Here is a 25027-nt window from a genome sequence, read left to right as displayed (position 1 = left end):
CTGATAGACTGTAGGAAGATGACTTTCTGTTTTGTTTGTGTTTTATCTTTCTCCTTGCTTTGTAGCCTCCAAAGGATGCCCCAAGACTTTCAGTTTGAGTCTTGGGGTTTTTCCTTTTCTGTGTATTCGCCCGTCGAGGTGTTTTGCCCCTTTGTCTGAGATATTTTTGAGTAATTCATTCTTCTTTTATTTTTGTAGGATTTAGTTGGCCTCATGTCTTCCCGAAATAACATTGTAGAGATGCCTTCCCAGGTTCCTGAGGGTATAGCCGATTGGGTGGACTCGATGGTTCTTATGTGTGTCTCTCTGGTTAATTTTGAGTTTTGTGCGCAGCTTAGGCAGTTTAATAGTGTTTGTAGTAATCCCAGTGATGAGAAGAACTATGAGCTTGTCACTCCCTCTTCTGACAAGAGAGTCTGCTTTTTTACTCGGGTTGTTGATGATCGCCCTTTCTTTTATGTTTATGATTTTTTCTTCGGTCAGCTGGGTATCACCCTTCCTTTTACTCGATTTGAAACCAACCTGTTATGGTCCTGTAATGTTGCCCCCTCTCAACTTCACCCCAATTCCTGGGGTTTCATAAAAATTTTCCAATTGTTGTGCAATGGTTTGGTATTCCTGCTTCCCAATCTCTCTTTTTCTATCTGTTTGTCTTGACTAAGCCCGGTGTGGTAAAAAAGAAGTCGGCTTGGGTCTCCTTTCGTTCCACCCAGGGAAAGAAGGTATTTTCCATGTTTGACAAGTCATTCTGTGATTTTAAAAACTACTTTTTCAAGGTCCGAGCTGTTGAAGGAGCTCGGCCCTTTTTCTGGATGAAAACGACGAACCTGCTTTTCCCTTGGAATGGCAAAAAGATGTGAGGGTCTTCAGATATGCGTGGGAAATGTTGGATGAGGCAGAGCGAGCTTTTGTGACTGTCTTGGAGGAACGCTGGGGTCATCCTCCCCATCTTGACACAAAGAAATTTCTAACCAATCCTTCTCTTCTTCAAACTGAACTGGGTATCTTGTGTTTCCTTTATTATCTGTTTATGTTGCTTGTAGCTGTCTTTCCGACTTATCCGACTTGTAGCTTAATTTCTGTTTTATTTGCAGAGGCAATGAAGAATAATGAATCCATAAAAGCTTTTAAGAGGACGCAGAGGGCGACTGCTGCCAGAATTATTGTGGCCAAGGCGGCTGGGGAGGGGTCCTCCCAAGTGCGCGAGAAGCCATCAGTGCCGAGTTCTCCTGGGGTGAAGAAGGTGATCCCTACACCCCGAGTCCATTTGGTGGATTCTCACCCCACTTCTGCCGCTCCATCTGTTGCTCCTCCCAATAAAAAACAAAAAACAGCTGAGCCCTTCGACCTCGATGCTCCTGATTTTAATGCCATTGAATTTGTAGATCAGCAAATCGGTCCCTATGGCTCCCTCTCCATGGATGATGTGTCCATCCTCCATCACTTGGAATTTATGGCCCGAAATCACGTAAAGATGGCGTATATGGCGGCTGCCATATATCAGACTGCTCAGAATCTCCCTCTCCATACCACTAAAGCGTTTATGGAGGAGGCAAAACAAGAGTTTGATCGGATGAGGGAGTTGAAGGAGGAACTTGAGGTAAAGGTAGCCAAGCTGGAGAATGACTTAGAGAACGAGAAGGCGAGTTCTCAATCACTGGCAGCTTCTTTGAGGTTGGCTGAGGACACAGCCATGATGCATAAGGATAGTTACGTTACATCCTATCGGGAGATGATGCGCCTGAGGGGGGAGCTCGACAATGTCCGGGAAGATTATTCTGAGCTCCAAACTCATCTCGTTGGCAGCGTGACTGCTGCTTATGAGAACTTGAAGGAGCAAGTTCGGGTCATTGCTCCCGAGGCCGATCTCACCCCCTTTAGCCTGGATAACATTGTCAGGGATGGCAAGATTGTCCCTGATGATAAGGATGATGATGATGAGGTTGCTCCTCCCCCTGCGTCCTCTGCCAAAGTGTCGACCTCTTTTGCTCCTCCGGTTGTGCCTGACTCGGATTGCCAAATTCAGAACCGGGAGGATGGAACTGTGGATGCTGTGCCGATTCAGACTCGTCCTCCTTCTCCTTGTCCCGATGCTGCCAAGAAGGCTCCTGATGTCTGCTGATCTCTTTCTGGATATGTAGTTGGTCCGGCTTGTGGGTTTTTTTTTTTAACTTTTTATTTAATTGCTGACATTTCTTGGTTGTTTGTTTAGCAACTTTTTATTTTGAAAAGCAAAAGGTAGCTCGCTATCCCTTCATGGTAGGTTTTGGTGGCCTTCCGGGCCTTATAACTTTTGTAGAGTAAAAGAAGTAGTTTTTTGACTTGGCATCTTTTCTGTTTTCTACTGATGTTTAAAATCTTGCATCTCGACTTCCTCGGATTGCTTTGTTTTATTGTTTATAGCTTGGATCCTTTGAGGTTGTGATTTATGGGTCCAACTTATTTCTTGGTGGTTCTTTTACGCTGGTCCCCTTTTTATGTTATTTCTGTAATCCTCTTTTTTGGAGCTTTGTCAGGTCTCTTTTCGGGGATTACTTTTGTAACTTGTTTGTAGGAGATCGACTTCGTTAGGTCGATCTCTTTCTAGGTTATTTTTGTAATCCCTTTTCTTGGACCTTTGTCAGGTCTCTTTCAGGGATTGCTTTTATAACCTTTTCATTTTGTAGGAGATTGACTTCGTTAGGTCGATCTCTTTTTAAGTTATTTTTGTAATCCTCTTTCTTGGACCTTTGTCGGGTCTCTTTCAGGGATTACTTTTATAACCTTTTTTATTTTGTAGGAGATCGACTTCGTTAGGTCGACCTCTTTCTAGGTTATTTTTGTAATCCTCTTTCTTGGACCTTTGTCAGGTCTCTTTCAGGGATTACTTTTATAACCTTTTTATTTTGGGCTGACTTTGTTAGGTCGAGTCCTTCTAAGTTAAAGTAATCATCTTTAATAGGGTTGGCCAGACCTCTTTCCAGGGTTTACTTATAACTTGGGTTGACTTGGTCCGACTTCTAGACGTCGGCCAGTCTTTAAGTTATTATTTTAGCTATCCGTAAGACCTCGTCAGGTTCTTTTTTGGATTGCTTTCGATAACTTCTTACATTATTCTATGTTCATCTTTGCCGATTTGTAGAAAGTGGTTGGCATCTTTAGATCGTCCTTTGGGTGAATCGCGCTTTCACCTTTATCGGACGGTTTATCTTTATCGTGGTCATACAGTGAAATTATTTTTCACTTTCTGCTGACCTGTTGCTTTATAATCGGATGATGAATTCTTCAGATTAATGCGTCTTGAATTTTTGAAGCATATCTAAATAAACTTTATTCAAAGTAAAAGTGCAAATATATACATGTGGGAATTTTTTCATCCCTTTAAGTCGGATAGTGTCTGGGTTTCAACTTGGTGCCTCATTAAAAAACCTTCTTAGGAAAAAGAGTGCATCCAATAATGAGATCTGTTACCTTCCTAACTGTAGTACCTTCTTAGGTTGCAAGCGTGCCATGATCTAGGAAGCTCTCGTCCATCGAGATCGGACAGTCTGTAGTAGCCCTTCCCAAGTACTTCTACAACTCGGTAGGGTCCCTTCCAGTTTGCTTCCAGCTTTTCTTCTCCTGGTTGAGTTGTTCCAATATCATTTCGGATTAGGATGAGATCATTTTCTGCGAAACTTCTTGGCACTACCCTTTGATTATATCTGGAAGCCATTTGGCGCTTTAGAGTTTTTTCCCTGATCCGATCTCTTTCTTGGATTTCAGGTAGTAGGTCGAGCTCTTCCCTCTGAAGTTGGGAGTTTTCTCCCTCATTGTAATGAACTACTCTAGGCGATCCTTCCTCAATTTCTACTGGAATCATTGTCTCTATTCCATATGCTAACCGGAAGGGGGATTCCTTCGTGGTGGAGTGTGGCGTTGTTCGATATTCCCATAGGACCTGTGGAAGATCTTCTGCCCAAGCTCCCTTTGCATCTTGTAATCTCCGTTTTAATCCGGCCAATATGACTTTGTTGGCAGCTTCGGCCTGTCCATTGGCTTGTGGATGTTCAACGGAGGTGTACTGATGTTTTATATTTAAGTCGGCTACTAGTTTTCTGAAGCCTGCATCTGTGAATTGAGTGTCATTGTCTGTGGTTATCGAATATGGAACCCCGAACCTTGTGACGATGTTTCTATATAGGAATTTCCGGCTTCTTTGAGCGGTGGCATTGGCTAGGGGCTCTACCTCGATCCACTTTGTGAAATAGTCTACCCCTACTATGAGAAATTTAACTTGTCCTGACCCCTGGGGGAAGGGGCCGAGAAGGTCGAGCCCCCACCTTGCAAACGGCCAAGGCGAAGTTACGCTGATGAGCTCTTCTGGCGGGGCGATGTGATAGTTGGCATGTTTCTGACATGGTGGGCATGTCTTACAAATTCTGTAGCTTCTTTCTATAGAGTTGGCCAATAAAATCCCGCTCGGAGTACTTTTTTGTTGAGAGCTCGTGCTCCGAGATGGTTGCCACAAATGCCGCCGTGTACTTCTTCTAATACTTCCTTTGTGTGGGAGGTCGGTACGCATTTCAGTAATGGTACTGAGATCCCTCTTTTGTACAGGATGTTGTTTATAATGGTGTAATACTGTGCCTCCCTTTTTAGCCTCTTTGCCTCCTTTTCTTCGGTGGGGAGTGTTCCTGTTTTGAGGTAGTTGATTATGGGGGTCATCCATCCTTGGTCTTGGCCTGTTATGGTTAGGACTTTTTGTTCCTCCGAGATCGACGGGCTCTGTAGTATTTCCTGGATGAGACTTCTATTGTTGCCCCCCGGTTTGGTGCTGGCTAATTTCGAGAGTGCATCAGCTCGGGCATTTTGTTCTTGGGGTATGTGGTAGATCTTATATTCCCCGATTTGTCCGAGCTGTTCCTTGGTCTTATCCAAACACCTTTTCATGGTGGGATCTTTGGCTTGGTAGCTCCCTGTTATTTGTGATGTGAAAACTTGCGAATCGATGTAAATGTTGAGTTTCCGAGCTCCAACCTCTTCAGCCAGCTTTAAGCCAGCTAGCAGTGCTTCGTATTCCGCCTGGTTATTTGAAGCTGGGAACCCGAACTTGAGGGAGAGCTCAACTTGGGTTCCCTGGTTGCTTTCTATTATCACTCCTGCGCCGCTTCCAGTTTTATTTGAAGAACCGTCCACATAGAGATTCCACTCTGTGAGGGTTTCCAGGGCATCTGTGAATTCTGCGATAAAGTCGGCCAGATATTGTGACTTAATGGCCGTCCGAGCTTCATATTGGAGGTCGAACTCTTACAGCTCGACTGCCCATTGTAGAATTCTACCTGCTAAATCTGTTTTCTGCAATATTCCTTTCAAGGGCTGGTTAGTGCGAACTTTGATGGTGTGGGCCTGGAAGTAAGGGCGGAGTCGTCGAGATGTTAGAATGAGAGTATAGGAAAATTTTTCTATTTTCTGATAGTTCAACTCGGATCCCTGCAGTGCTTTACTAATGAAGTAGATGGGTTGTTGTCCGTTTTCGTCTTCTCTGACTAGTGCTGACACTACTGCCCGGCTTCCTACTGCGAGATATAATATGAGTGGTTCTCCTTCTCGTGGTCGAGAGAGGATAGGTGGCTGTCCTAAGAATTTCTTAAAGTCTTGGAAGACTTGCTCACATTCTGTCGTCCATTCGAACTGCTTTCCCTTTCTTAAAGTAGCATAGAAGGGGAGAGATCTTATCGCAGCTCCTGCTAAGAATCGGGATAGGGCGGCCAATCTCCCATTGAGTTGCTGTACTTCTTTGACACAGGTTGGGCTCTTCATGTTGAGTATGGCCTGACATTTGTCTGGGTTTGCTTCAATTCCTCTTTGTGTGAGCATGAAACCTAAGAATTTGCCTGCTTCTACTGCAAAGGTGCACTTCGCGGGATTGAGTCGCATGTCATGCTTCCTTATGGTGTCGAAAACTTGGGCCAGGTCGGACAATAATGTCTCTTCACTTTGTGTTTTTATTAGCATGTCGTCCACGTAGACTTCCATGATCTTTCCGATGTGATCCGAGAAGACTTTATTCATTAGCCTTTGATAAGTAGCTCCTGCGTTCTTGAGACCGAAAGGCATCACAATGTAGCAGTAGTTTGCTTTCGGTGTTAGGAACGAAGTCTTTTCTTGATCTGGTGGATACATGGGTATCTGGTTGTATCCGGAGTATGCGTCCATAAACGAGAGATATTTATATCCGGAGGAAGCGTCTACCAGAGCGTCGATATTTGGGAGTGGGTAAGGATCTTTTGGACAAGCCTTGTTGAGATCGGTGTAATCGGTGCACATTCGCCACTTCCCATTTGATTTTTTCACCAAGACAACGTTGGCTAGCCATAGTGGATATTTGACTTCTCTTATGACTCCTGCTTCCAGTAGTGCCTGTACTTGTTCTTCCACAGCCTGGGATCGCTCTGGCCCAAGTTTTCTTCGTCTCTGCTGTACCGGCCGAGATCCTGGATAGACCGCCAACTTGTGACACATCAGCTTAGGGTCTATGCCTGGCATATCTGTGGCTTTCCACGCGAAGAGATCGACATTATCTCGCAAGAATTGTATTAGTAATTCCTTTGAATCTCCTTTTAGGATTGTGCCGATATTAGTTATTTTTTCTGAGGTGTCCCCGATCTGAATCTTTTCTATCTCACCCTCTGGCTGGGGACGAAGTTCTTCTCGTCGTTGAACTCCGCCCAGCTCGATTGTGTAGAACTCTTCTCTTTTGCCTCTGAGGTTTAGGCTTTCGTTGTAACAGCGACGTGCCATTTTTTTATCTGCTTTTATCGTGGCTATCCCTTTTGGTGTTGGGAATTTCATACATAGGTGTGGGGTCGAGACTATTGCGCCGAGTTGGTTGAGTGTTGTCCGACCTATGAGAGAATTGTAAGCTGAACTTACATCGACCACAATGTAGTCTATTTTGAGGGTCCTGGATTAGTTCCCTTTTCCGAAGGTTGTATGTAGTGGTATGTATCCTAGTGGTCAAACCGGGGTGTCTCCTAGTCCAAACAGACTGTTTGGATATGCTTGAAGTTCTTTTTCTTCTAAGCCGAGTTTATCAAAGGCTGTTTTGAATAAGATGTCGGCAGAACTCCCTTGGTCTATTAAGGTGCGGTGTAGGTTGGCGTTTGCTAATATGATGGTGATGACCATGGGATCGTCGTGTTCTGCGATGATGCCGGATGCGTCCTCTTTAGTGAATGTTATTGCCGGGATGTTGAGTGCTTCCTCCTCTCCTTCGACATGATATACTTCTTTGAGATATCTTTTGCGAGAGGATTTGGAGATCCCACCTGCTGTGAATCTGCCATGTATCATGTGGACATGTCTTTCTGGTGTCCGAGGTGATCGTTCTGTTCGTTCGGTATCTTCATCCCTTCGTCTCTTTCTTTGATCATCATCTCGGGTGGCCAGGAATCGATCTAACTTTCCTTCTCTCACCAATTTTTCTATGATATTTTTTAAGTCGAAACATTCGTTTGTGGAGTGTCCTCAGACTCGATGGTATTCGCAATATTCCTTCCGGTTTCCTCCTCCCTTTTTTCCTTTGAGTGGCCGTGCTGGGGGGATTTTTTCTGTATGGCAGACTTCTTTGTATATCTCGACCAAGGATGCCCTGAGAGGAGTGTAATTATGGTATTTTTTGATTTTCTCCCCTTGTCGATCTTCTTTCCTCTTGGATTCCATGTCTCTATCTCGGTAAGAGGCCCCCGATTTTGAGGTCTCTCCTAACCGAGCGTTTTCTTCCATGTTGATGTATTTTTTTGCTCGTTCCTGCACTTCATCCAAGGAGGTCGGGTACTTTTTTGATATAGATTGGCTGAAAGGTCCTTCTCGTAGGCCGTTGATGAGTCCCATGATGGCGGCCTCTGTGGGTAAACTTTGTATGTCCATGCATGTTTTATTGAATCTCTCCATATAGTTGCGGAGGCTCTCCCGATCTCCTTGTTTGATCCCTAGTAAATTGGGGGCGTGCTTGGCTTTATCTTTCTGAATGGAGAATCTGGCTAGGAATTTTTTAGCTAGGTCATCAAAGCTTGAGATGGACTTTGGGGGTAGGTTGTCGAACCATCGAATGGCTGTCTTTGTGAGAGTTGTTGGAAAGGCTTTGCAGCGAACAGCATCTGGGGCGTCGGTGAGGTACATTCTGCTTCTGAAGTTACTCAGGTGGTGGTTGGGATCCGTGGTGCCATCATACAGGGTCATATCCGGGAGTTTGAAGTCTTTTGGAATTTTGGTTTGCATGATTTCCCTGGTGAATGGGTCTTGCTCTTTGCGTGAATTTTCTTCGAGATTGGCCCGAGGGGCTTTTGATTTGAGATCGGCTTCTAATTGCTGTAGTTTTTCCTCCAACTCCCGACGTCGCCGCACCTCTCTTTGTAGATCTCTTCCGATTTTCTGTTGTTGTTGAGTTTCTTTTTCCAGTTGTTTTAGGCGATCTAGGAGCGCTTTTATTGCCCCTGGATTTGGCGAGTCTTTGTCCTTGTTGGTTTCCGGAGTATCTTGTAGCGTGACATCCGCGTTCTTGTGCGATGTTCTCTCTTCCAGACCTGAATTGCGGTCGTTGTCATGGTTGTCCGCCATGGTGATGGGATGACTTCCAGGTCCCCGACAACGGCGCCAATGTTCCGAGGGTTACCTGAAACTGGAGGTCGATCTTGGTTGAGATCCTCTGTACAGATTGGTACCGACGTGTCCGGCTGGTGAGAGACGGCCGGAGCTGTCGTGTCCGACTTGTTGATCTAGCTACACTGCTGATCCTTCGTCACCGGAGGGTGGGGGGTACCTGCAAGAGACTCTGATGCTTAAGTTAGCATGGGTATTAAACAGGTTTTTAGTAGAATCAGAGTATGAGTTATACCTGGGTGCTCCAGTGTATTTATAGTAGTTGTAGAGTGACCTTTCTAGATAAGATAAGTTAGTTATCTTATTTTATCTTTATCTTTGAGTTGAGGTCAGCTTATCTTCAAGGGAATCCCCCTTATCTCTATAGGCTTGGACGGCCTTTGGATTTGGGTTGTGTTCCTCTACTTAGGCCCTTTATGGGCTTTCCTGTCGATTTGGCCGAGTTCTTTAAGAAGAAGTCGGTCCGCTTGACCTGAAGAGGTCGGTCGCTTTGTCGTCAATCATCCCAGGTCGGATAGCTCGACCCAGGGTATGAACATTAACTAACTAAGATGTTATGTTCTATATACAAGGTGTGTGGATTGTTTTTGATTATGTTAAAGTCTCTAGTTTACTTCCTTTTTATTTTCAATTTAAACCAAACTATCATATGCTAAAAGGGGTAAACTATACTAATTAATCCACATATTCTATAACTAATAAGTTAGAATTGCAAACTTTAACTAAATGGCTAAAATATGAACTAAGGTGCAAAATGCAGAAATAAAAGTAAAAACACATGAAAAGAATAATGTATAAGTACTGAAAGATAAAAATAAAAATAAAGATAAAAATATAGAAAAATAACCAAAATAAAATAAAAGAGTCTATAGTGGTTCACCAAGAAATACGCCAGAGATGGTGACCTCCCCACACTTAAAATAAAGCATCGTCCTCGATGCTCACTCAAGCCGGGTGTGAAGGAGTGTCATCACTGGAAGGATGGGCTGCTGGAGTCTCGGTGGTGGCCTGAGGATCTGCAGACTGGATGAGGGTAGGAGGATCTGTCTGCTGCAGTGGAGGCTCTGACTGGATAGGAATCTCTAGATCTGCGGCCTGAATCTGCTATGGCTCCTGCTGTGGCACAGCCTGCTCCGGTCCTGTCTGTGCAGCCTGGGTGGGTGTCTCCTCCTCATGATCGTCCTCCTCCACCTTAGATGTATCAGAAGGGGTGTCAGGCTCGGAGGGGATGTCGCCGCCGGAACGGATCATCAACTTGACGTGCTCATAGCGTCGCTTGTTGCGACGCTCCATACGATCCAAGCGGGCGAAGAGTCGATGCACCAAATGGTAAATAGGCTCAGGAGCAGCTGGAGGTGCAGTGGGTGGGGCAGGTACGGCAGTGGAAGAAGAGGGGGCAGCTGAAGGTGTGGCTGTCTCATCAGAAGCAGTAAGGAATGGAGGTCTGTAGCCTAAAGCCAGAAAGTTCCTGCTGTGAGGAATGATCTTCTTGCAGTCCACAGCAGGTGGCTTCTCATCAGCATCCTCCCAAGGCACGTCAGCTCGACGGCCTAGCTGGGTTACCAGGTAAGGGAAAGGGAGGGTGCCTCTGACATGGACCCTGGCCATATAGTGCCGGATGAAACGAGGCAGATACAGGTCCTTACCCTCCATCACACACCAGAGGAGGGTGATCATAGCAGCAGGCAGCTTTGTCTCATGAGTGCTTGGCATAATAAAGATACTCAGGATCTGGTGCTAGAATGGAGCCTCATCATTCAAGTATATTCGCTTGAATCCTTTAGGCATGGTGGTGTTTTTACCCATGACCCATGGGACAGTAGGGTCAAGGGCTATCCTCTCCTTGACAGCATCCCAGTCAAATCTCAAAAAGCGCATGTCCTCTTCAGCCTTTTGGTAACCGTCAGGCTGATCTAACTTAGGCTGAAGGCACAGAATATCCTCAATGGCCTCTTCAGTGACCAGTATCTATTTCCCTCTGAGGTGCACTACATCCAGGAAAGTCTTGAAATAATTGCAGTAAAACTCTCTTACTCAGGAAGCATTGACCTCAGTCAAATTTCTCTCCAAGAAGAACCAGCCTCTTTGTTTGATCTAATCGGAGGTGTACTGTTGTAGTTCTTCTGTAATTTTCAAAGTCCTCTCCAGGTACAGATTTCTGGAGGTAGCAAACACTGGATACTTCAGCTCATAGTATCGGTTTGCAAACTTAATTGGATCATTAGAAGGGAGGAGCTGGTCAGCCTTCTCCTGCAGGGTAAAGTGCTTTTCCCGCCAAGAGTCATCATGAATAAACTCCAGGAGAGACATAGAGGATTCACCTCTTTTTCGTTTGCTAGTTGTTGCCTTTCCTTTTTCCTTTCTTTGAGGGTCAGACATCCTGAAAAACAGAAATCTAAGATATAATAAAAGCAGGAAAACAGGTAGGCAGATAACAAGATAAGCACAAAGTGGCAAAGGAGTAATAGAATTATGAAATGAGTTGAATAATTGTGCATTTTGGATTTGTTTCGGAGTTAAAAAGCTGAGATGAGAGATTTCAATCCAAAATGTATTATAAGGAGAATACTTGTTAATTAGGATCAATAATAATCATGCCATGAGTTAAAAATTGAAAGAGTTAGTCAAAAAGCAGAGGGGGTTGTTAGAAAGTTAAAAGTGGTTTTAAATTGAAAAAGAGGTTAGAAAGCAAAAATCAGTGAGTTAGTAAAAAGAAAGTCAGAGTAAGTGGCATGATGATTGGTTTCTAAGTAACAGGAATTTCACAAGTTGAAGCAATAGACAACTCATATTCAAGCAAGGAAATTAAGTTGTGGATGATTCATATAGATATAGAAATAGCGAAAAGTAAAATCTAATCATCAATAATGTGATTTATTAACCGGGAAAAATAGATGAATAGGAATGCTAGCCCGTGCATTCATGAATTGGTTTGGTAAAAGCTGAGAAGTGCCAAACTCAAATTGCCAAAACCAAAACAAGAATGAATATCAAAACAATTTACGGAAAATTGGGCAGCATTCCGGCTAAAATTGGATGTTCCCGGGTAATAAACAGCAAGCAGAATAGTTCATATAAATTAAAGTAAAGCTGCAATTACATATACGGAATATGAATCATGAAAAAGCAGTGTAAAAAGCAGCGTGAAATAGGAAAGAATAGCATATGAACAATACTAACATCACAGCAATAGCAGAATTGCGAAAATTATAAAACAAGTAGCAAGAACAGCGCAATGAATCAGGCCTAAATCCACTAACCACATCCTAGCTACCTAACCACCTAGAATCCACTACAACATACATCTCTAACTATCCTAAATTTAAATATAAACTGAAAAAAATGCAAATAACTATGAATGAAAGAAAGGTGGCGTTCGGCGGAACCTGGTAGGTGTATGAACTAAGCTAGGGGACTGAGAGATGGCGGTGGTATGGTTGCGGTGGTGCTGGGAGGGGCACGGTGGCGCGGTGGCAGAACAGGGTGGTTGGCGCGGCGGTTGGTGGCTGTTTGGTGGCAGGGGGTTCCGGGTGGGGGTAATGGTGGAGGGGGGTGCAGGGGGGAAAGGAAGGAGTGAGGGTGATGGTGGTGGGTGGCGCAGCGGTGACGGCGCGGTGGTGGTGGTGGTCGCGGAGGGGGCAGTGGTGGTGGAGGGAAGAAGAGAAGAGAAAGAGAAGAAAGAGAGGGAAGGAAGAAGGGGGTGGCGTCGCGGTTGTGGCTGGGTGGTCGAGGGTGGTGCGGCGGTTGGAGGTGGTTGGCTGGGAGTGGTGGTGGTTGGGGGGTGGGTTGCAGAGAAGAAAGGAAGAAGAAGGGGAATGGGGAGCGCGACGGGTAGGGTTTCACGTTACTGGGGGTTAGTAAATTTGAATCCACGCGAACGCGTGGGGCACGCGGTCGCGTGGCTAGCGTGGACGGGGGGTTGACGCGATCGCATGGAATGGGTAAAAGGATGCATGACGCGGTCGCGTGAGGCATGCGACCGTGTCGCTGGAAATTGTGCTAAACGCATAATTCCAGCGTCATTTCAGCGCAACTCTCTGTCTCCTTTGGGGTGTTGTGCAATCCACGCAACGCGAACGCGTCGCTCACGCTTTCGCGTGGGATGGGTGTTTTGCAAGTGACGCGTTCGCGTCAGGGACGCGAACGCGTGGGCCGTTTTGTGCTAAACGCACAACAGCTGCACGATTCCAGCCCAGATTTCTGGGCATTGGATTTTGACGCCGATTTCCAGATCACGCATTCGCGTGATTGACGCAGACGCGTGGGAGGTGTTTTTCGCAACTGTCGCGAACGCTTTAGTGATGCGATCGCGTCGCACACTTTCCTTTTTTTATGCAATTATGCAGTTATGCAGTATGTAATGATAATGCAAATGCTTATGAATACTATCCAGGTTCAATGAAAATAAAACAATATAAAAATAAATAAAACGAAATAAAATGGAAACAGGAACGATCATACCATAGTGGGTTGTCTCCCACCTAGCACTTTTAGTTAAAGTCCTTAAGTTGGACATTGGATGAGCTTCCTGTTATGGCGGCTTATGCTTAAATTCATCCAAAAATCTCCACCAATGTTTGGAATGCCAACAGCCTCCGGGGTCCCAAACTAGGCATGTGAAGCCTTTGAGTATCTTCAAACAGGTTCTCAGGCTCCCGGGATGACGAATTTCAGAATATTTTCCAGGATCCCAAACTTTGCTTTTAAATCCGCCTTCGTCTTGATCTATATTTTTCCATCCGGGCGGTTTAGAAATTAGATTCTCACCAAGATGACCAAACGTTTTCCGAGATCCATTCGATTGAACATGATACCAATCCGTGCACTTCGAATTGAAGCGTGGAACCTTATTGAACCTTGTGCACCAGCTCTGAGTACGAGCCATTTCCCTCTTACTCTTAAAGCCGCAGAGAGCTCTAAACTGGCCATCTATTTAAAACAAACCATATTCAAGTGGAAAAATAAAGTTAAAGGTTAAGAATTGTACCCACTTGAAGCTTGTATTGGGTGGTAATGGCCTTGGGGTAGGTGTTTCCAGTGGTTTCGTAAGTTCTACTCCTTTGCAATCTTCTGCAAATTCCTCCACTTCCTTGCAAACTTCTTCAAATGCAACCACATCTTGATCAAAGTCGTCGACATCTTCCGCATCACTCAAGTCATAAGTTGGAGGTTGAGATAAATCTACCTCCGCATCATCTTCGTATTCACTTGGGGAAGATTCCTCAATCTTAGAGAATTCACTTGCGGATGCAAGTTCATTTCTAGGAGAACTTGACTTGAGACTATCATCATCAAGGAAATGTGCGTCTTGGGTTATTCCGTCTAGTTTTGCATGAAATACCTGCTTTGGGGGTTATGCACTACCCTCCTTAGCATTAATTGTAATGTCCTTGACGAAATTTTTCACAACTCTGGATTCCCATGGAGGTTCAGCATCTCCTAAATCTTCAATCAGTACTCTTCTTCTTAGATAATTTGAGCTTCCTCCAATTGTTCCAGAACAAAGTTATGCTCATTACTGCCCACTGGGGTTTCTAGTGTCTCCTTCATGCTACGTTCGTCATTAGATTCTCCACAAAAAGTTATTGGAGTTCCTTGAGGGTTTAAACGTCTGGAAGATAATTGATGTATTGCTTGCTCCAGCTGATGAAGGGTTGTATGAAGTTGATCTACTGTTTCCTTGAGGCGAGCCTGTGATTCTCGAGGTGATGGATTTGGACATGGTACATAGGGAAGTGGTGGTGTTTGGGAGTAATTGGATTGGAATTGGGGTAAATAAGGATCATACGGTGGTGAATGGTGAAAAGGAGCTTGTGAATGTGGTGGTTCAAAGTTATGTTGAGAGGATGGTCTATAGGCACAGGGTGGGGCTTGTTGGTAGTTACAAGGTTGTCCACCATATCTATCAGCTTGGTATGTATTGTAGAATGGTCTTTGTCCATGATATCTTGGAGGGTGTTGTTGCCTAAAGGGTTTATCAAATCCTCTTGGCTCCATCCATCTTTGATTTCTCTGACCTTGATGCATGTTCCTGCTATAACTTCCGTTCCCTTCAACAATATTAGAACCAAACTCAAAGCGAGAGGGGTGAGAATTCATAGTAGCTAATGGAAATAAAAGGAGAAAACAAAAAACAAATAAACAAGTAAAAGAAAAATACTTATAATAACCAATAATAAGGGACACGTTTGCAGTTCCCCGGCAACGGTGCCATTTTGACGAACTGAATTCCTGCGCGATCTAGAATTTTCTAAAAATAAACCCTCGTTGCAAGTATAGCTTCTAAACCGGCAAGGAATCCCTTTCGTACAAACGTTTTGGTTGTCACAAGTAACAAACCCCTAAATAAATTGATAAGCGAAGTATTTAAATCTCGGGTCGTCTTCTCATGGAACTGCAGAGACGTATGCTCTTATTATTGATTATGAGTTTTGTAAATTGGGGTTTTGAAAGTAAGGAACAAGTAATTTAAATGATAAATAAAATAAATAAATAACTGTAAAATAAACTCTTGGCAAGGTATGAGAAATTGGAAGTCCTATCCTAGTTATCCTTATCAATGGTGATGAGAATTGAGTTTTAATCCCACTTAGTTAGCCTTTACTAAAGCAAAGGAAGGTCAAGTGACTAATTAGTTTGATCCTCAGGTCCTAGTCAATTCCTAAGAAAGGACTGGAGTTTATTGAAGTTCAATTCAATTAGCAAAGACAACAATTATCAATCACGTTGAGTTTGATAACTCAAGAGTTGCCAATTAATCAACCAAAGCTAAGAAGAAGAAAATACAAATTATTAATGTAAATAAAGGAAAGCAATCATAATTCTGAAATACCTCAAATTATATTAAATAGAAAATCAAATCTAAACATGAATGGTTCATAAGCCAATTTGGCAACAAAAGTAATTAAAAGAAAGCGTTAAAAGATCTGAAAGTAAAAGAGAAATATAAAGCAAAAGGAATATTGAACCTGATAAGGAGTTGGAATACTAAATTGAAATAATAAGAAATCCTAATCCTAAAACCTAAGAGAGAGGAGAGAACCTCTCTCTCTAAAAGCTACATCTAAACTATGAAAAGTGAATAATTGGAGATCTCTTCCTGAATGGATGCATTCCCCCACTTCATAACCTCTAATCTGTGTCTTCTGAACTTGGATCTGGGCAAAAAAGGCTTTCAGAAATCGCTGGGAGCATTTTCTATAATTTCTGGTGCGTGGCGTCTGTCACGCGTCCGTGTGGGTCACGCGGTCGCGTCATCTGGAGTTTTCCTTGTCACGCGTTCGCTTCGGTCATGCGTCCGCGTCATCTGTGTTCTGCTCATGGCGCGCGTCTGCGTCAGTCACGCATTCGCGTCGCTGTCTTTTCGTGCTAGGCATGCGGCCGCGTCGTCCATGCATTCGCGTCGCTGCCAGTTTCTTCAAAAACTCTGTTTTATGCTTTCCTTCCATTTTTGTATGTTTCCTTTCCATCCTTTAAGTCATTCCTGCCTTAGAAGATCTGAAACTACTCAACACGCAAATCACGGCATCGAATGGTAATAAAAGGTAATTAAAATAAATAATTTCAAAGCATAGGAAACATGTATTTCACATATATCACATAATAAGGAAGGGAAAGTAAAACCATGCAAATTTTATGAATAGGTGGGTGAAGGATTGAATAAATCTCTTGAATTGAGAACAATATATATCATAAAATATGGGTTTATCAGTCGGTCACTCTTGTCTTCAATCAGCCCGGGTTGCATAGCTCGACCCAGGGTATGAACAGTGCCCCTGCTCGAGTTCGATCTTTCGCTTGAGGTGGTGTCTTTAGACTTCAACCCCTTTGAGGAAGTCGTGCTCGAGCATTTTGCTTTTACTCGATCTCCTGTATAGCTCCTGCTAGGATTCCTTGAATGCAAAACGTTTTCTTTCTTTTTCTTTTTTAATTGCAGCGTGCGTTGCGCTTCCTTGGGAACGTGCCAGGGTTTTAAAAGCTCACTAATTTTCCTTTGCCGTTCCCCCTTTTCCCCCTTTTGCATTTCATTTTGAAATTTAAAGAATCATTTTGATGATGGCGCTTCCTTGTACGGTATAGAATTTCCTCAATTTTGAATGAATTCTCGTTGCAAGTATAGTTCTACACCGACAAAGAATCCTCTCATGCAAAAATATTGGTTGTCACAAATAACAAACCCCAAATAAGAATTAACCGAAGTATTTGAACTCCGGGTCGTCTCACAAGGAATTGCAATGAAGTGGTCAATTATTGGCTATAAAGGGGCAAAAGGGTTTTGGTTTATAAGAGGAACAAGAAAAAGTAAATTAAACAAGTAATTAAAGAAAGCAAGATAAAGAACTCTTGGCTAAGACTTAGGTAACTGAGATCATTATCCTTGTCAACAATTCAAATATTAATAATTATGAGGAACCGAGCGCATTATGTCTACTCACTAAAGCCTTAAGTACGTAATGTCTACTCCTAGGCTTGGAGTACGTCGAATGGCTTGATCAACATCAATCCATAAGTCCCAACCTAGCTACTAATCAACTTAGTAGTAGGGTAGAGTCAATGGTTATCAAATTGATCCCCAAGGGTTCTGGAATTACCAATTCAATGAAGTCCAAGGACTCAAGATCACTCAATTCCCTTAGCCTAGGCCAAGGGTCAAGAGAACTACTCAAAAATTATAGGAAACATTCTATCAAACACCTAATGTGTAATAAAGGTAAACATCACCAAATGCTAAAATTAGGGAAACCCATAACTAACATAAACAAGAAATCAACAATAACAATGAAGATAAACATAAAAGAGACATGGAAACATAAAATTGTATTAAAAGGAAATTAGATCCAAAAATGTTCATCAACATAAAAGATAGCAAAATGAGAATTTAACACTACAACTAAAGAAACAAGATGTAGAAATGAGGAATTGTAAGAGAAACAAGATGGAATCATGAAATTGAATCAATATCTACAAGATATTAAACTAATACTAACCTAATTCTAGAGAGAAGAGGGAGCTTCTCTCTCTAGAAAACTAACTAAAGGCTCATGTTGACTAACTAATTGCTCCCCCTTGCTTGGACTTCAATTCTGCATGAAATACACTTAGAAACAAGTTGGATTTGGGCTTGGACAGCTCAGAAATCGCTCCCAGCATTTTGCCTTTAAATGGGTCACGTGTGAGTATCGGCGCATACGCGCCGTGTGCACGTGCGCGTCGATTGGCTGTTTCTTCATCTGCGCGTACGCGTCATGTACGCGTGCGCGTCGCTATGCGATGTCACTTCTGTACGCGGGCACCTTGTACGCTTGCGCGCCCATCGATGCATTCCCAATTCTTATTTCCTCATGCATTCTCCACTTTGTATGCTTTTCTCCTCATTTCATCCATCCAATACTTGCCTTATGAACTTGAAATCCCTCAACAAACACATCAAGGCATTGAATCGAATTAAAATGAGTTAAAATTACCAATTTAGAGGCCTACAAAGCATGTTTTTACACTTAAGCATAATTTAAGGGATAATTACAAAACCATGCTATTTCATTGAATAAATGTGGAAAAAGGTGATAAAATCCCCTTAAATAAGCAAGATAAACCACAAAATTGGGGTTTACCACATTTTCAGTTTCTTCTTTCCTTTCTCTTTGCTTTTTACTTGAAGTGCTTCATTCGTCTTGTTTTCTCTGTTTCCCATTTGTTTTGCTCGGAAGTGATTGTTGGTGTGGATTTCGTCGTTTGCTTCTTCCCTCGCGCTTGTTTCCTCTTCTTCCACAGGTTGGTATTTCCTTCCTTTTCGATAGCCGTCTTCATGTATGTTTTCACTATTGTATGTTTGATTTTTATTGCATTTGCCTTGAGAAGCTTGATTCTTTCTTGTAAGAGATTGTCTCTTTGTGCCTGGTTGATGTTGTGATTTTCTTTACTGCTCCTGTTTGGGGAAGATGTGCGCCTTTTAGGTTTCTTGGTGTTTTTTGCTTTCGTAAAGCCTTTTGCTTTTGTTTGCCATTTGTATGAAAAAACACTGGCACTTAGGTTGAATTCCTTGCATGTTTCGAGGGGGTTACTGGTGGTTAGGGCTTCTGATTTTTGCGTCGCTTTTCCCTTTTCTTTGCTGTGTTGTTGCCTCCAAAGGGTGCCCCTGGGTTACTGCTAGGGGTGCCCTTTTTGTTGCCCCACCTCTGTTTATTGGTTGTTCCTTCTCTTTTTTGATTTTGTCCGAGTTTTTTAGTAGTGACCCCTGTTATCTTCCTTTGCTGTAGGTATAGTTTGACGTATGTCTTCACGAAAAAATATTGTTGAGATGTCTACCAAGATTCCTGATGTCATGTCTGACTGGCTGGACTCTATAGTCCTAATGTGTGTTACAGTGGCTGATCCCGAGTACTGTGTAAGGCTTAGGAGGTTCCATAGAATTTATAGTGATAGGGACGAAGAGAAGAATTATGAATTGGTGTCACCTAACCCTGAGGAAAGGGTTAGTTTTCCTTCTTTGATTCATGGAGAGCGGCCCTTCTTCTACGTTTACGAATACTTTTTTAGTCAGCTGAACATTACCATCCCTTTTTCCACCTTTGAGACCGACCTGCTATGATCTTGTAATGTGGCCCTTTCCCAGCTTCATCCGAACTCATTGGGTTTCATAAAGATTTTTCAACTGTTGTGTCAGGAGTTGGGTGTCTGACCTACCCAGACTCTCTTTCTATATCTTTTTATGTTGACAAAGCCTGGGGTAGCTAAGAAGAAAGCCTATTGGATTTCTTTCTGAGCTACTAAAGGGAAGAAAGTGTTTTCTATGTATGATGAGTATTTCCGTGATTTCAAGAATTATTACTTCAAGGTCCGAGCTGTTGAGGGTGCTCGGCTTTTCCTTTTAGACGAAAATGATGAACCCACCTTTCCATTGTTGTGGCAAAAAGACCCATTAGTTGTTAAGTATTCCTGGGAGAGCTTGAGAGAGTTAGAACAAGCTTTTTTTGGTGTTTTAGAGGAGAACTGGGGAGAACCTCCTTATTTGGACACGAAAAGGTTTCTAGGAGATCCTTCCCTCCTTCGTGCTGAGCTGGGTAGTGTTCGACTTCATTTTATAATGGCTTTCTTTTGTTTATTTGCCGATTTATTCCTTACAGATTTGTAACATTGTTTCCCTGATTCCTTTTTCAGAAATGGTGAAATCAACAGATTCCATGAAGGCCTTTCATAGGGCTAAGAAGGCGACAGCTGTACAGAACTTGTCAGCGAAGGCTTCGGGGGAAGGTCTTCTCAGGTGCAGTAGCTGACTTCTGATGCTTCCGGGCCAAAGAAAACCATTCTGACTCCTCAAGTTTGGACAATTTCTTCTGACCCTATTCAACCATCTTCTGGTGCTGCCACTGTCACTGGTCCTCCCCTAAAATGTCAAAAAACTGCTATTTCTTATTATTGGAATGCCAATGACTTTGATGGTGTGGGTTTTGCTACTGAACTAATTGCTCCCCATGGTAGTATTCCTTTGGATGATGTGTTCATTCTTCGTCATCTTGATTTTGTTATGAGTAGTAGTATCCGAGTGGCCAATGTTGGGGCGGCCCTTTCCCGGGTTATCAAGGAGTCCCCTATTTGTGCCACTAAGGCTTTTATGGAGGAAGCCAAGGCTGAGTTTGACAGGATTAAAGGCTTGAAAGATGAACTGGATGCTAGGGTGGCTAAGTTGGAGCTGGATGTGGAAAGGGAGAAACTCCGAGCTACTGCTGCTGAGGCTTCTACAAACCTGGCTGAGGAGGCGGCAAAAAAATATAAGGAAAGCTATACTCGTACTTATGGCGAGCTGTTGGAATTTAAGGAAAGGCTTGAGTCTTCCCAGGCCAATTATGCGGAGCTCCAGGGTCATCTGGTGGGCAGTGTGACTGATGCATATGAGAACTTGAAAGCCCAAGTTCGAGTTCTGGCCCCTGAGCTTGACCTGACTCTTTTTAGTTTGGATAATGTGGTCGAGAATGGCAAGATTGTGCCTGTCCCTGATGATGAGGATGAGAGCCCTCCTCTTGTGCCGCCAGGGAAAGCCGTAGCTACTTCAGCCTCCTCTGTTCCTTCTGAGGCCGACCAGCCAGAGTCTGATCCCGACGTGTAGATCTTGAACAGGCCGGATGGAACTGTTGATGCCGTCCCGATCACGACCATTCCTCCTCCTCCAGCCAAGGATGCCACTACTGGAGAGAATTTAGATCCTTCATAATTTCTGTTGCTTGTATTATAGTCTGGTTTGTGGACTTTAGACTTGTTTTTTGTAAATTTCTTTATGGTTGACTTTATTGACACTTGGTTGCTTCCTAGCAACTTTATTTTGCTAAACAAAACACTTTAAACTCTAAGGCTGCCTTTTTGGGTGGCCTTGTGGGTCTTTAATGCTTTGTGATAGATATGCTTTTGTTGATATATACATTCGCAATTCTTTTGGATCTTTACAGAGGTTTTGATACCTTTCCTGTCCGACCTCTTTCGCAGTGTGGGTTTTTGTCCCTTTTTGGATCATGCCTTGCTCTCTGCTTGGGCAAGGTGATCCTTTGGTGGCCGGGCTAACTTGTCTGACAACTTTTTAGTGTTCTTATAGAACCTTTTTAGTTATCGTCTTCTTTGTAGCCCTGCGTTGAGATCGTTCCTCTGTTTGAGCGTAATTGTTCCCCTTTTTACTAAGCATGTTTGAGCCTTAAGTTCTTTCTAACCTTTCTGGCTTTTACTAATTTCTCGGGGTCGTGCTTGCTTTGCTAGGTCGCGCCTTGAGTTGATGTTGACGTGAGCTTTTTAGTCAAGTTCCAAGAACTTTTTAGGTAGTGATCCAAGGGGAACCTTTTCTTTATAGTTTGCTTGGATGACTTTTTAGCTCTATTCTGACTTGTGGCTTTGCTTTTTAAGTAATGTCTTTTTTCGCAAGACTTGTACCTTTCAGCGAAGCACTTTTGGTCTTTCTTTGGCCTTTGCGAGATGTCGTCCCTTTTTAGTGATCCTTTCACTGGTTTGACTTCTCTGTCGGGCCTTCTTAAGTTATTTTTAGCAATTCATTTTTAGTCAGACCTCGTCAGGTCGCTTTCTATGGATTACTTTTTATAACTTCTTGCATTAATCTGCTTCTACTCTTTTGCCTTGCCGACCTCTTTGTAATCGGACGATGAATTTGGTTACCTTGCCGACCTCTTTGTAATCAGTCGATGAATTTGATTTTCACCTTGCCGACCTTTTTGTAATCGGTCGATGAATTTGATTTTCACCTTGCCGACCTCTTTGTAATCGGACGATGAATTTGGTTTTCACCTTGCCGACCTCTTTGTAATCGGACGATGAATTTTTGCGTTTTTATGAGCTTAGATTAATGCGTCTTGGTAGGAAACTTTTTAGGGAATCTAAAAAATTTATTCAAATAGAAGATAGAAATATAAACAGGAGTATATACATATGAGTGCTTACCCTTCTAAGTCGGTAGATCTTGGCCTAGCGCCTCATTAAAAAAACTTTTTCAGGAAAAAGAGTGCACCTTGACCTTAGATCTTTATTATCTCTAACTATAGTACCTTCTTAAGTTACAGGCATGTCATGACCTTGGTAGCTCTCACCCATCGAGGTCAGACACCTTGTAGTAACCTTTTCCCAATACTTCCACAACTCTGTAAGGTCCTTTCCAGTTGGCTGCTAGCTTCCCTTCTCCTGATCGACCTGCTCCGATGTCATTTCGGATTAAGATGAGATCGTTGGTGGCAAAACTTCGCTGGACTACCTACTGATTATATCTTAAAGCTATTCGACACTTTAGTGTTTCCTCTCCAATCCGAGCTTTTTTTGGGCTTCCGGAAGTAGGTCGAGCTCCTCCCTTTGAATTTGGGAGTTGGTCTCTTCATTGTAGAGGATTACTCTGGGAGATCCTTCTTCTATTTCCACTGGAATCATTGCCTCCATTCCATAAGCAAGTTAGAAAGGTGATTCTCCTGTGGTTGAATGTGGTGTTGTCCGATATGCCCATAAGACTTGCGGGAGCTCTTCAGCCCAAACTCCCTTGGCGTCCTGTAATCTTCGTTTTAACCCGGCCAGTATGACTTTGTTGGCGGCTTTCGCCTGTCCATTGGCTTGTGGGTGCTCTACAGAGGTAAACTGGTGCTTGATCTTTAGATCAGCTACCAGATTTCTAAAGCCTGTGTCGGTGAATTGAGTACCATTATCTGTGGTGATAGAGCATGGGACCCCAAACCTTGTGATAATGTTTCTGTATAGAAATTTCTGACTTCTTTGGGCTGTGGCATTAGCTAATGACTCTGCTTCAATCCACTTTGTGAAATAGTCTATGCCCATAATGAGAAACTTGACTTGTTCGGACCCCTGGGGGAAAGGTCCAAGGAGGTCGAGTCCCCACTTTGCGAATGGCCAGGGTGAAGTGACGCAGATGAGCTCCTCGGGTGGGGCTATGTGGAAATTGGCGTGCTTTTGGCATGGTGGGCATGTCTTGACGAACTCTGTTGCTTCCTTTGGCAAGGTCGGCCAGTAAAAACCAGAGGGCTCGTGCTCAGAGGTGATTGCCACACATGCCACTGTAGACTTCTTCGAGAACTTCCCTTGTAGCGGAGGTCGGGATGCATTTTAGGAAAGGTGTAGAGATTCCTCCCTTATATAGGATATCTTGTATTATGGTGTAGTATTGTGCTTCTTGTACTAGCCTTTTTGCCTCCTTTTTGTCTGTGGGAAGTGTTTCTGACTTGAGGTAGTTGACTATGGGCGTCATCCATCCTTGATCATGTCCTGATATGGCTAGGATCTTTTCTTCCTCCAAGGTTGATGGACTTTGGAGTGTTTCTTGGATGAGACTTCTATTGTTGCCCTCTGGTTTGGTGCTGGCTAGTTTTGAGAGTGCATCAGCTTGGGCATTCTGCTCTTAGGGTATGTGTCGAACCTCATATCCCTTGAATTGTCCGAGCTGTTCTTTGGTTTTGTCAAGGTATTTTTTCTTAGTGGGATCCTTAGCTTGATAGCTCCCTTTTATTTGCGAAGTGACTACTTGGAAGTCGCTAAAGATGGTAAGTCTTTGAGCTCCCACTTTCCTAGACAGCCTCAAACCGGCCAGTAGTGCTTCATATTCAGCTTGATTATTTGAGGCAGGAAACTCGAACTTTAAGGAGAGCTCGATTTGGGTTCCCTTATCACTTTCTAAAATGACGCCTGCACCACTCCCGGTTTTGTTTGAGGAGCCATATACATAAAGGCTCCACTTTGTGGGGATACCCGAGGTGTTAGTATACTCTGCGATGAAGACGGCCAGGTACTGAGATTAATAGCTGTCCGAGCTTCATACTTGATGTCGAATTCAGACAACTCTACTACCCATTGTAGGATACTTCTAGCTAAGTCTGTTTTCTGTAAGATCCCCTTTATGGGTTGATTGGTCCGTACTTTGATGGTGTGAGCTTGAAAGTATGGTCGGAGTCGTCGGGAAGTGAGTATGAGGGCGTAGGCTAACTTTTCTATCTTTTTATAGTTTAATTCACCCCCTTGTAAAGCCTTACTGATGAAGTAGATGGGTTGTTGCCCACTTTCGTCTTCTCTGACTAGTGCTGATGCTATTGCCCGACTTCTTACGGTGAGGTATAGTATGAGCTCTTCACCTTCTTGAGGTCGAGTAAGGACAGGTGGTTGCCCCAGAAATTTCTTGAAATCTTGGAATGCTTGTTCGCATTCTGGGGTCCATTCGAACCTCTTTTCCTTCCTTAATGTTGCATAGAAGGGGAGAGATCTTAAGGCTGATCCAGCTAGGAACCTAGATAGAGCTGCTAGTCTTCCATTGAGCTGCTGGACCTCTTTGACACAGGTTGGATTTTTCATGTGAAGTATGGCCTGGCACTTATCTGGGTTTGCTTCGATTCCTCTTTGGGTGAGCATGAATCCCAGGAATTTGCTAGCTTCTACCGCACTTTGCAAGGTTAAGTCACATGCCATGTTTTCTTTTGGTGTCGAACACTTTAGTGAAGTCGGGTAACAACGATTCCTCACTTTGTGTTTTTACCCGCATGTCGTATACATAAACCTCCATTAGCTTTCCAATGTGATTAGCGAAGACTTTGTTCATCAGTCTTTGGTAGGTAGCTCTGCGTTCTTAAGTCTGAAAGGCATAATTATTAGCAATAGTTTGCTTTTGGGGTTAAGAATGATGTCTTCTCTTGGTCGGGTTGATACATTGGGATCTGGTTGTATCCTGAGTAAGCGTCCATGAAGGAGAGGTACTGATAGCCTGACGAAGGGTCGACTAGTGTGTCGATGTTTGGGAGTGGGTAGGGATCTTTTGGGCAGGCTTTATTGAGGTCAGTGTAATCGGTGCACATCCGCCACTTCCCATTTTACTTTTTGACCAACACCACATTGGCTAGCCATAGTGGGTATTTTACCTCCCTTATGAACC

This window comes from Arachis ipaensis, chromosome B7, assembly GCF_059453495.1.
Source record: "Arachis ipaensis isolate K30076 ecotype BB chromosome B7, ASM5945349v1, whole genome shotgun sequence".
Lineage (NCBI taxonomy): Eukaryota > Viridiplantae > Streptophyta > Magnoliopsida > Fabales > Fabaceae > Arachis > Arachis ipaensis.
This window is presented reverse-complemented; position numbering follows the sequence as displayed.